The sequence below is a fragment of the Lonchura striata genome, chromosome 4, assembly GCF_046129695.1.
Source record: "Lonchura striata isolate bLonStr1 chromosome 4, bLonStr1.mat, whole genome shotgun sequence".
NCBI classification, from domain to species: Eukaryota; Metazoa; Chordata; class Aves; order Passeriformes; family Estrildidae; genus Lonchura; species Lonchura striata.
Genome location: NC_134606.1, coordinates 8,453,283 through 8,464,792, shown reverse-complemented (window position 1 = coordinate 8,464,792; position 11,510 = coordinate 8,453,283).

The following is an 11,510-nucleotide window of genomic DNA, read 5'->3' as shown; positions in this document are numbered from 1 at the left end:
TTGTTTACCCTTGTGGTAAAAAGCTACCCAGTGCTTCAGGCACTGTTAATTCCACCCAACACCCCAGAGAGTGTCACCCACACTTCTCTTGCCAAGCCACAGAGCAGCAGGAAAATAATGACTGAGACCTGGAATTTGAGCATGGGAAACCAGTGCAGAGAGCAGGAATGAGTTTGACCTGCACTGGGATGTTTGAGTTGAGGACACACACTGCAGAGCTCTGTAGCAGTTGTGTTTCCTGAGGACATGGGGCATTGTGCCAAGTACACAGCACCCCTGTAGATCTGAGAGCAGCTTGTGTTTCAGAATGCTTTCCTCCACCTCCAGATCTCTTTACCAGCCAAATGGGAAATGGGTGTCTCTGGGCATCTTTCCAGGAGCCTCTGAACTCATGCCTTCATGCAGCAAAACTCAATGGGTACATTCATGTACTTTTCACCTTGGTATTTGCATTGCATAGAGTATGTGCCTCACCTTTGCTCACCTTTGGATGCCCACTGGCCTTCTGTGTATTTACCAAAGCAGGAAGTACCTAAGTAGGAACAAAACTGAGTTAAAGTCTGACACAGCAATAGTATATGTCACATACCAACATTATCTGCCTCAGAGTTTTTAACTATCATTAATGTTAACAAAAGTGTTCAGCTCTATATGTAGAATGTCCCTTCTGAAGTTACACCACTGAGCTGAAATTTAACACTTTTCTCATTTCCAAAAGTCAATCAGGCTGTCATTGAAACAATGGAATAAAATCACCAGACCTTGATCTATTCCTGCTTCTATTTAAAGGTGATAAAGAGTTGATTTTACATAAGATCTCATCGGTGTTCCTGAGTCAGCATGATTGTTCTGGACTTCCTGGCATTCCAACAAACTGAGCAAGTAAGGTTATTCAGGAGCTCAGAGCTGGTATGGATGGAAAGGGAAAGGAGACAATATGCTGCCACCTTTTGGTTACAGAAATGAGAACAGGTATGATATGGGCAGATCTCTCAAGGAGGAATTAAGACATCTATGCTTATCTTCTGTAATAAAACAGCCTGAAAGGCCAGATCTTGCAAGATGTATCCCTTCATGTTCTAAACTGTTGCTACAAGCTTAGCTCACCTATTTTACCTTTTTTCAGTCTTGCTTGAACTAATTAATAATTATCAAACAATAATTAATAATTTATCTAATTTAAAACATAAAGGCTTGAGTTCTCTCACCTAAAACTAACCCTTTCCATCACTAAACTGATTTGAGGAACATAGCTGCAAGAAATAGAAGGTACAAGATCTCATGAATTAGTAGCTTGTAAAAATAAGTGATTGCATGTCATGACTTCTGACACTTTCATTACTAGGTTTGTCATCAGTACTTTAAAAATTCAGCCTTAACTGTTTGAATGAGATTTTCTGTGCTGGCTGACTGCTGAGGACCTGAAGTGTATTTTGTTTGCTTGTTGATTAAAAGATTGGTTGAGCTGTTTATGAGAATAAAAGGTTACAGAATGGCCATCTTAATAAAAGGAATGCAAGGCTGCTCTGTTAAAATGTTTGTACACCTCTAGTTTGATACAGAGCCTCAAACTTTTCCAGGGAAATTCTCTGTATCAGGGATGAGCTTCTCACTTCTCCTATGAGTCACTGTACAAATTTGGGCCAAGTGATGAGCCTGTGACAGCCTCAGTTTAAAAGTGTTCTGTAAAAACTTAGGGGAGCTTGTGAGTTCAAGTCCATGAATGTTCTATTACTTTCTGCTCCTGTAAGCCAGAGGCTCTTTACATTTTCTGCACGTATAGATGCACTGAGCATGCTGCATCCTCATGCACAAAAATCCATCAAGCATGTGACTTCTCCTTTCTCAATGCTGGCACTGAGTGCTCAGTCTCTTCTCCTGACATGAGGGTAATGTCAAGGGGGATCCTGTCTGCCTGTATGCAGAAGGAACAGGAATTCTCTCTCCACTACCAACGCTGTGTAGTGGCCTGTAATGCCCACCTGGAGCAGCTGCAGCCACTCAAGCAGAGCAGAGCTGTGCAGCAGACCCAAACCTGGCCCTGCTGCCACCTCAGGCCGTTGTTACACTTCACACACGGGTGCTCATGCAAGATGTCCCTGTCCCAGCAGAGACTTGCAGACCTGTAATACACTAATGGTGCCTCCCTACCCTGTCTGCTGCACATCCCCCACTGTTCTGCTGCACCTTGAGGTGTTCCAGGCTAATCTTGAGGAGTTCCAGGCTCTCCTGCCATTTGGAAGAGTACCCAGAGGATTACAGACATGAGAAAACCACAAGGAATTATCTTGTTTATGCACTCATCACCCACAGAGAGTCCCAGCAAAGCCACTCAACAGCTTCCAGACACTCACATATAGAGACCAAGAAGCTGAAGGAGACCTACAAGAAGTCTGTTGATAGGAATTGAAAGGCAAAGCAATCCCTCCCCTATGTGTTATCACTTCTTCAAGGGGTTTAGCTCCATCACACATCAGGAAAAGGATAAGAACTGATTTTATCTTGCTCTTTTTAAGGAGGGAAGTGGTGCAATGAATTACAGTGCTTAATCTCTCAGGGTGAGGGGCATCCCGTTATCTTTCACAGGTCAGGATCACATTAACCATCTGGACCAGTGATGGGAAACAGCAAGACATCCTTCCAGAGCTAAACGAGGCCTCCTTTTCCTACCAGCAAATTCCCCTAAGCCTCTTGGCAACCAGAATTCCTCCTCTCCACCTCAGCACTTGTCTTCCAAACACCTCATGAGCCGTTTTTAACCTATCTTTCAAATAAAGGGGTTTTTATATATTTAACCTACATGTGCACAGACACACACTGAAGCCACATCAGTGTAGAGGCAGAGGAATACCAGGACCATTGGGACTGCTAGAAAAATTTGCAGGAGTGGTCTTTTTTATCTTCTTTTTTTTTTTCTTTTTCTCCCTCTACCACTTTTCCATCGTGCTTAGGGAAGCATATCTAGCTTGTTGGCATAGAGCTGTCTTTAGCAACTCAGTGAACAGAATGGACCATGGTATGGAGATGAGTCAGGATTGTGTGATGCATCAGATCGTGTCCAGAGAATCCTGGCTTGTTTTTGCAGACAGTGAACACTACGATTGCAGGAGGAAAAAAGTGGTTCCAGGCTAAGGCATTTGTATGCAGCTCAGAAGGACTGGATTCTATTTTTATCCTTCTCACAGACTACTGAATTAGCCACTTAAAAACCCATTTTTCATGGCTGGACATGAACTGGGTACAGGGTTTTGCTGAAAGCCTAAATTCTAATCTTCTGCTTTTATGGCTAAAAATGTAGCCACAATGTAATGTAATTAATGCTGTAATGCTATTTTCTCCCTAATTTATGAGGATGTTATCAAAATACACTGAATTCCATTTGTGAAGCTCTCAGCTCCTACCCTCCTGTATATCACTGAAAAATGCATAACAAAACTGGTAACTCTGCTTTCACAGCAGAATTTGAACAGTAAGTAGTAAGGCATGGAGTCCCATATCAAGCTTCAAAAAGAGAACAAAATATTGAAGAATGGCTCATTAAGTGACTACTGTCCTCTCTGGCCACTAATGAGCTCCTGTCATTAATGACTGCCTTGCAATCAAATACAACAGAAGGCAAATCAAAGTTCTGAAAACAACACAAATCCTGGCAATTTTTTAACTGCAGAATGTTTGACTTCACAGCCTTAAAAGCTTTTATATTATTTTTGTCCCCCTATGACACAGTTCAGTGCCAGTGAATCTGTTGTATCTGACAACCAGATTGCTCCCTGTTTAGTGCCTCCCTACTATGCCTGACCTCCTAATGATGGTCTCCTAAGCAGGATTTGAAGTTACTTTAAAAAATAATATGAAAAATTTATATAATTACATTTTACAAAATATTTACTTTTTTTTTTTAATTACTAAGGATTTTAATTTTTCTCATTTTCTCTTTCCTCTTTCACTCTTCTCACTCCCCTCCTCCATCAGCTGGAAAAGCTAAGTCCATGATGTCACCTTGGAAAAGGGTGTTAAGAGCTTTAGATCAAAAACTCTTCTGTGTAAATGTCAATTCAATCCACTCCAGAACATTTTCCTGCAAGCTACATCACCCAACACTAAAAAACGGATTAACACACTAAACTGGATTGAAACATCCTCCTCATTAACACAACTGTAAATTGGGAAGAGCGCAACATTATTTTTATCTCCAGCTTTCTCCTCCTTGGTTTACCCAGTTTCTCTCTCTCTCTTTCAGAAGAGTTAAATTCCAGAGGGTGATGAGGCACTGGGAGAGGTTTTCCAGGGAATTTGGGGATGTTCTGTCCCTGGCAGCGTTCAAGGCCAGGCTGGATGGGGCTCTGATCACCCTGGTCTAGTGGAAGGCTGCCCATGGCAGTGGGTTGGAACAAGATGATCTGGAATGTCCCTTCCAACCCAAACCATTCTATCATCCTGTCATTCTTCAGTAAAAAACACCAATGAGATGCTGGAGAATCGAATTAAAGACCTGCCTCATCTAATTGTCTTACCTGGACCTAAGCACAGAATTTCCTCTACCCTGTTCCTTTGCTGCCTCTTTGTTAAACAGGGTAACACATGTACAAATCTCATAAAATGGTGAGAAGAATTTTTATCAGGGATTGAGTCTATACAATCCACTGGCAAGCAGAACCACACCAAAGGATACCAATAGTACATGTAAACTAAATTTACGCCATCTGAAGATCCCTGTAATGTGTTCATCAGGATGCCTCCTCAGTTACTAGAATACAAAAAAGTCTTGCTGAAATCATAACTTTTTCTAAAAAGAAAGAAAATTCTCAGCACATCATACTAATCTGAGTATCCATATAATGGATATGCAATATCAGTATGTTCTGAGAGTAGCAATGTCTCAATAATTCATGAACAACCACATACAAATATTCTAAGTCTGCCTCCAAAAGCTGCAATTTTGTTATTCTTTATTTCAGTTCTGGAGGAAATCCAGCCATGCTGAGAAAATCTGTGCTAGAAAAAAGAGTTTGGAAGGAGAGGTAATATGTTTTATTAGATGAAAACAGACCAAATACAAGGAGTGTAAGCCTGCAAGATTGTTTATTTTTCCAATTACATCTGATAAAATATGTTTTGCTATAAACATAACCTTTCTTACAGATTACAGAAGTATTACTTTAAAAGTAAAACACTTGCAAGAAACATTTGTACAATAAAGCAAATAAAGCTTAAAATAAATTACAAGTGAGAAAAGATTAAAAGATTTATAATTTACATTGTTCTCTACATACCTATTAAGTTGTGGCATAGGCTAGTAATCTTCCCCTGCTTATTTGGATTTTTCTCATAGCAATGAAAAGAGCAAAAATAAAACACTTTTAAGTGTTATTGCTAAAACAAAAATAGGTGGAGAGAATTCACTGGCATAAAAAACCTTGAAAGGCTTTCAGTTCATTTATCTTTAAGGGACTATAGTTCAAGTTCATAGTATCCCTTAAACTATGACAGATGTTTTGATTTCAGCCAGATTCCTCAGATACGTTTATCTTGTCATTTTATTGGACATGTCTGCATTTTTTTCCTTACTGTAATCTGTGTTTTTCAAAAAAGATTCCACTTGTCATAGCAGAGAACTAACACCAGAGATCTTAACTGTCAGGTACTAACTGGTATTTATGGCTTATTCAGACAAGCTGGAGAGCAGGGTGAAATTTTTACAATATTTTGATTAATGATTTGCATCAAATTTTGTGTGTATGAGAGATTCTTTGACTTTATGCTTGGAACTCAAGCAAATACCATCTTAAGGAATCTCTCTTTTAATTATTAGGGTAAGAAATACATCAGCAGTAGCTCTGGAAAGCTCACTGGGTCAGAAGCTACCATTAAAAGCAGGAAATTTTGTCTATGAGAGTTCACAACTTCTAAATTTGAGTACTTCTATCTTGTGTTGCTACCACTGTTGACCAGGATTCAGAGCAGGCAGAGATGGGCTGTGAAATCCAAGTTCTCCACTGACTCATATTGTTTCAGGCCCAGATACCTACATCTCCCAAATCATACCTGGAACATCCAGCTGTATCACACATGGAGTGTCTCAAACAGTGGAAAAGGTCATATGTAACACAATGCTGTATGGTTAAGACATAGATAAAGTAATTCCTATCCAGATATTTTAGTGTGTCCTTTCTGTGCTCCTGGGCTTTAAACTCCCTTCAAGTGCTCAGTGTGGGATCTATGACAAAAAAAAAAAAAAAAAAAAAAAAAAAAAACCTAACAAAGAAAAAGTTATATGGAAGTTATCTTCTTCTACCTCCCAGTTATCTTCTACTTTTATTTATACAATGACACAAAAAAAAGCCTTTTTTAAGAGAGCAAGGGCTGGGCAGCCAGTCTGTCAGATGGTTTGAAAACTGGCTTAAGGAATGGCTGACATGCAGCTAATGAAGAACAGTGTGTGTCAGATGATGACACAGAGGGCACCCTGAGCACATTTAGGGATGCCAAATTAAGGAGTGTTGACATGAGGACTGGCAGAACTTAACCCAGAAAGATCTTGATAAATTTGAGGACTAGGCCAAGAGACACCTCAGGCTTGATGGAAAACCCCAGGCATGAGGACAGGCAGGAAACTGGCTGAGCATCAGCCCAACAGAAGGACCAAGGGATCACGCTAATGTCAGGCTGAGCACAAGCCCATTTGGGCCAACAGTGCATTCTCACTGTAAATAATTCAAACTGCACCCTGGACTCCATCAAGAGATGTGGCAAGGAAAGTATTAAATATCATTAAAACAGATAAATGAGGAGCAAAGAAATTGTTACAGAGGCTGAAAAATTCTACTTTAATTCAAAATTCATCCACTTTGCAAAGAAAGAAGAGAAGAAGCTGTTCATAAAAACGGGTGTAGTCTAGCTGGGAAATTAGAAGGTAGCAATCCTTGCCAGAGCACCGAGTTTCTGAAATACTCTTCTGCCTTCAGCAGCAGGATAAAACAGTCAAGCCAGTTGCAACATGGAGTTTAATAGCTCATAAAAAGACTGATGTAATAACATGGCACATGACAGCAAGTGGTCACGTAGGACATCTCATCCAGTCCTACATTCCTGAATTCCACATGCATGAAGAGTGATAAAAAAATGAAATAAGATGAAGAATAGTTTCTGAAAGATAATAAAGAGGGAGAGAAAAAAGGAAATAAACTTATGGGTATTGGCAAACAAAGTCCCAGGGGGTTATGAAAAGGGAAGCATTCTTCCTTGAAAACTTCATGACTTCCTTGTGGAAGATCACAGCATTGTCTCAATGTGCCCTATGTCACAACCTGTAATACCCCTCATTTCAGCACAATTGCATTATGACAGCTACTGAAAGCATTATGCCTCCAGCAAAATAAGAATAGGATGCTTTACACATTCTATACCATGAGATGTCAAGTAACAGATGATCCAATGCAAGGCCTTTCTACCACTTGGCCATATCATCACAAGCAGAGACAATTTGAAGCACAGTGCATGGGCAAATATATGGATTTAAAACAACAAATTTATTTGTGTGCAACACTTTGTGTTTTAGGTCCTAGGGGTTTTTCAAAACCTCTAATGGTCTTTAATTTCACACATTGTTAGGTCTAATTAATGGTATTTGGACTGTTCACAGTGATGGTGTTCTTATTTATTAGAAGTAATTGAGAACTTAATTGAGCTCTGCATTCATAGTTTCATGTTTTAAATAACAATTTTAATTCTTCCTTTTGTTATATTAATCTATCTTAAATCTTACTAAAATCAAGAGTAAAAGAAAGACAATGGAAGAGGTGGCAGAGGCAACCAAACAGATGGGTGTTTCCTCAAGGATGGGACCTCTCAGGTAGGTGTCTCAGGTACAGAGACCTTAATGAAATTATTTTATCACTGCTGACCCTCAGTGTTCAGGCCCCATCAGCCACACATCAGAGCCCAGAGCAGGAGTGTACCAAGTTTAACTGCTCTAGAGCAAGACAGAAGGAAAAGTAGTCTTGATTTCAACCTCTTCCTCTTCATGGGCCTTTTTCATCATTGGCTTTAAGTCACTGCATCATTTTGAAGTTTATTTCAGAGGGAAAATAATCATAAAATCATGTGACTATATGTCTTGTGCTGCAAGAGGGTATGACAGCAATGTAAGCATAATCCTGGACACAGGCAGCTGGATGGAGCAGCATTGAAAAAAACATTGAAACAATTACTGCCCATCATGCCATGCCAATTCACACAACAAGAAGTACCAGGACATTTTTTGTAGCTTTTATCTTTATTTCTGCTGGAGGCTTTGCCTCCCAGAGAAAGGAGCTGACTGTGTCACAGCTAACAGAGGAGGTTCCCACAATGAAGCTTTGCCTTAGACTTGAGGAAGTCAGATAATCTGGTTTTATTTGAGTAAATTCTCAGCCCATGTGTTGTTTCAGATCACATTGCTACAGCAGTCTTAAAATGGGTCAAATAAAACTCCCACACAAAATGATGCACCCACACAATTGCATTAACCCATAATAAGCAGCATTTTACAAACTGAATTATAACTGTCTTTAAACTGATATTAAATACCATTTTATAAAATCATCTCCTGCTTAATAACAATTAACTGTGTACCTTAGACCCACTGAGAAACCTCTGTTGTCAGTTACCATAAAGGATATTAGACTTGTACTACTACCAGTTACTCCATTAGTGCCCCTGATACCTCTAAATGCTTAACCCCACAGTAAACTTATATGCCAGCCTGATATCAAAGGATAAAATTTATCTCCTTTTTCTGCTTTGAAAACATAGGAAACAGTGCTTTAAAAGCCTATTGAAAAGATGCGGTATTTAGAACTCAAGATACAAATATAAAAGTTCACAGAAAAGCTGTTATTCAGTCCTGATGGCAATGCTGGGGGAGCAGAAGGATAAATTATATGATAATACACAATCTACTGCTCTGTCTCCCTTCCTGGGCTGGCCCCTGTGAGCATGGCATGAATCACAGCCTAAAGCCCTGCTGGCTCAGACACTACCATACTTGCCATTGCAGGATGAGGTGCCAGTGGGAATGCAGTGCCACTGCTCATGCCAACGCCGTGTTTACTGCACATGCCTCAGCACTTCCTTAAAAACAGCAAAGCAGCTTCTTGTTCACTGAGAGATCAGAGCCAACACAAACTGAAAGCTCTGCCCATGAGTGTACCAGATGCTGTGCTGCTTTCCCTCGAGCCAGGAGAACTCCAGGCTCTACCCCTCAACATCCTGCTGGGTACAAGTAATGATGTTGAATCTGACACAGCACTCTGCTCTGGATAGCACAGGGCTAGATAGATAATATTTCAACAGGTAACAAGCTAAAACTGCAGGTTGGGAAATTCATGGAGCACTGGTTTTGGTGTGAGACAAAGCTTCACCTTTGTTAAAAGTATTATAAAGCAGATTCAAAGAAATTAACTCTTGCCTGTGCCTGGCTCTTTTTTCAATACTGTCATGACTGGGTGAGTGAATGACTCCAGGGTGTCCCCCTGGTCAATTTTGTGGCACACTCCACTCCCAACTTTTCTCAACAATTTCATATTCAACATCACCTCCTTTGAAATAGGGACCTGCAACTTACAGGAAAAAACATCTGCAGACAGTTATCTGTGCAATGCAACATCTTGAGGGATACAAAACATTCCAGAGAAATCAAGTACCCCTTTTCCAGCTCCAGAAATCCCTGAGGAATGAGCCTTTTTATATTTGGCATATCACTCTGAAAATCACTACCCAAGCTAAACAAAATTTAGGTTTAAAAAAAAAAAAAAAAAAAAAAAAAGCACTTAATTCCAACAGAAATTTAAGGTACAAGTAGCTGGCACAACAAAAGCTCTTACAGGAGGCTGGCACTTTGTCTTAATCTCCAGAGTGTCTGATACCTCTTCAGGTAAGAGCCAGAGGGACAAATCTGCAGGTGATAGGGCTGGAGCCAAACTGACCATGCAAATCCACACATCACAGAATAGGCTCCCTTCTCAAGTCACACTTCAGATAAAAGCACAAAAGTCATCACAGCAGCTCAGACTAGATGGCCATGTGGCTCAGTGCCTTAACACTGACAGTGTCTAAAAACAGATGCCTCGAGGAAAGCACAGGAACGGTGTGTGTGTAATAACCTTCCTTAGCTTCCATCAGCCTGCAGTTTGGCTCTCCTGAGAAAAGCAGCACCAAATCCCAGAATAACTTGAATAACTTTAGGGAATCAGAGCTACCCTTTCAAAGACAGCCAGTCCAGCCATCTGAACTGGTGGAGTTTGTGTCATCTCACAGAACCAGGTTAACTCTGTTACAGCCACTGCTTGAAGACAACCAGCTGTGCAAACATGTTCTGATTTACCTCCCCCAAAACAATTTTAAAAGGGGTTGGTTACTTTCTTGCACAATTAAAAGATGAGATAATCACTAGTTTTCCTTGCTTAATTAGATTTTTTATACTATCTCATGGATTTTACCCGATAGATAAGATTGTACCCAAGACTTACCAATACTGGTGCCTACCTTTAACAGCTATATGTAATTAATGGAGAGCAAAGGTTACTAGTGATAATTACATGTTGATTATATGACTAAGTGAATGCAATTCCTTTACAGCTACTTTTAAACCTTTTGCTTTAATTACTTTCCTGTTATATGAGGTTATATTCCTTTATATAAATATTCTGTAGCAAATTTAGTAATTTAGCTCAGCGTCTTAGATACAATGTTTTTTCTGTTCAAACCAACAGATACATAGGTATTTGTGGAGAAGTAATTCCCCCCCCAGCTACATAGTGAACTTACATATTGAGAAATCAACAGAAATTCTGGATATTTATGTGCTACACTGCCTCAGCTTTGATTTTGCTGTTCTAAAATATCAGCTCACTCCATACAAAAGTTCTGTCTTAAGTCAGATTTGAGTATAAATTGTTTGATGGTACAAAAAAAATGCATTATTAGGTATGGAAAAAGTCATAATGTACTAATATAGAATTTATTCACACAGAAACTCTTTGCCTCAAAATACTTCCACACTGACAGAAGTTATAGCACCCAAGAGCTGCAGTCACTCAGTAGCATGAACAAAAAAAGACTCCATGATGTACATTTAGATTGAATAGTAAGAAAAACATTTTCACTGAAAAGGTCGTTAAGCATTGGAAAGACTGCCCAGGGAAGCGGTAGAATCGCCATTCCTGGAAGTGTTCAAAAGTCTGGAGATGTGGCATTTGGTGACATGGTTTAGCGGTGGCCGGGTTGATGTTTGAATTCGGTGATCTTCGAGATCTTTTCCAACCTGAAGGATTATGTGATTCTATGAGAAAACATAGAGCACCTCGGCAACTATTGCTCTGTTCTCCCAGAGAAATCAGGTTGTAAACAATGTCTTTTAACGGCGGAATGTTGTAAAGAAAACGTTTTCATTCTAAAGCGTAGGAGAAAGATCAGCAGAATATGCTCCGCACTCTTGCAACTCCTGTACTTTAGTTTCAACCAGAGAAGCG